Source organism: Psammomys obesus, unplaced genomic scaffold (assembly GCF_907164565.1).
Source record: "Psammomys obesus unplaced genomic scaffold, mPsaObe1.curated_primary_1811, whole genome shotgun sequence".
NCBI classification, from domain to species: Eukaryota; Metazoa; Chordata; class Mammalia; order Rodentia; family Muridae; genus Psammomys; species Psammomys obesus.
In genome coordinates, this window is record NW_026592666.1 from 5,493,583 (window position 1) to 5,495,426 (window position 1,844).

The 1,844-nt window shown below is 58.2% G+C and overlaps 1 protein-coding gene across 2 annotated transcripts in view; it reads left to right on the forward strand.

Annotated features, from left to right (window-relative positions):
• Positions 1 to 221: 221 nt before the first annotated feature.
• Bach1 (BTB domain and CNC homolog 1) overlaps positions 222 to 1,844 on the forward strand; it is a 36,391-nt gene continuing 34,768 nt past the window's right edge. The window contains exon 1 of one of the 2 annotated variants that reach the window (XM_055614920.1): positions 222 to 368. The gene's annotated coding sequence lies outside the window, so the exon portion shown is untranslated. Of the gene's footprint in view, positions 369 to 1,477; positions 1,553 to 1,844 lie in introns of those variants that run through there. The other variant, XM_055614921.1, reaches the window with a different exon arrangement.

Here is a 1,844-nt window from a genome sequence, read left to right on the forward strand (position 1 = left end):
CTGGTGGCTTGTCACCCTGTCACCGAAGGCAGAGGGCGGACGCGGTTTGAGACCCGAAACTCAGCTCCGCGCTGGGGAACGCTACACCAAACTCGCCCTTGGCGCTGGGGGAGGATCTTACCAGCGGAGGGCGTGACATGGGACGGGGCGTGGCTCCAGACATGGGCGTGGCCTGGAGCTTGGACTGGCTTCAGCCGAGGGGGCGGGGCCCGGGGCGGGGCGGGGCTGTGGCGCCGACAGGCGCTGGCGGTGGTGGCGGAGCAGAGCGCAGCGCAGGGGAGGGGACGGGCGGCCGGCCGCGCGGAGCGAGTGAGTCACCTGACCGCCGCTTGCCGCCTGCAGTCGGGCCGCGCAGCGCCTCGGCTCCGGTGAGTGGCTCGGGCGGAGCGGGCCGCCGTCCTTCCGTCCTTCCCGGGGGTCAGCGAGGCTGGTGGCGGGCGGCGGCGCGGGCCTGGAAGGGGCTGCGGGCTGCGCGCTGTTTACGCGCCGCGCGGGCGCTCCGGGCCGGCCGAGCCGGCGCCGCCCTGCACCGCGCTCCGCGGGCCGCGTCCCGCTCAGCCTGCGTGCGGGGGCAAGGTCGAGCCGTCCGGAGCTCCTCGACCACCGGGCGCGCCGGGCTTCCCTTTGTTGCAGCTTGGCGCATGTTTGTAATTTAGACTCGCACAGCAAAGGCAGAGTGGTTCTCGGCGATCAGGACACTAGCTTTGTGTTCGTGTCCGTTGGCGCCAGGGCCAAGGCGTTCTCGCTCTTCTCCGGCACTTTGTTGTCGTTTAGTGGAATTGCGCCGACGGCTTTTAGGTAGTGAGCTCTCTACGTTCAGCGGGCGCTGAGTCAAGGCAGACGTAGTAGTAATTCTGAAAGAACGTGTGTGGGAAAATCCAGCTCCAGCGACAGGCGTGGAAGAACAAAGACTGTTTTGCAGGATGCTGCTCTTTTTGGAGAATTGTATAGAGTTGTGACTGCTCGCCATGGAGGATGCCCCTGCTGGGTCTTTGTTTAGGTATTTGAGCACTCCTTTCAGCCGCTGGGTTTGTATGGAAGGCAGCTTAGAAAGATTAAAGGATGGCCACCCTAGATTTTGTTAGTGGCCGAACCGCTGAGAGCTACTACACACGTAGAGAAATGGGAAGAGGTATGGGTTGGCCTATTCTTCCTGCTCTTGCAGCAGTGGCAGGCTCTGGGCTGGGCTTGAAGGCGCTTGCCACTTCTGGCTTTGGCCATGGTAAGGGTGTCTAGGGTAAAAAGGCTCCTGGTGAGTCATCTTGGAGTTGGGTAGCTTTGGAGGAGTAATCGCCTCTTGTATTGTTGTTTAACCGACGGATCTGTCAAGTAGCTTCCCTTTGTTCGCCACGTTGGTTGGATAACAAGGTAGGGTGACTCTAAAAGAGTTTGTGTTGCTGAGTCATTCACCCTCGTCTGAGAGGTAATTAGGAACAGCTGGTGCAGATACACGCATCACATGCCTCCACTATAAAAGGCTGAGCTGCACACACGAGGGCTTGCTTCAGGAGGCCGGCGGGGACCCAGCCGCGGACTGTCTGTTTTGATACAGGTAATCAGTTGGGTGACGTGGGAGGGCGCGCTTAGGACGTGGCCAAGTAGCACCGAGGTGATGTTTAAACAGCAGCCTCATGGCCTCCTGCCGGAGAATCGATTTGCACTGGAGGAAGCTGTATCTCAGATTTCAGATAGAAGACATTCATCGGCGTTGTAACGCAACAGTATTGTAACGTTTCCTTCTCTTGTTTTGTTTGCTTTTAGTATTGATGCTGAGTGGTGAATGCGTGCAATTCTTTATAAGAGGGTTTTTTTTTTTTTTTTTTTTTTTTTTTTTTTTTTTTTTT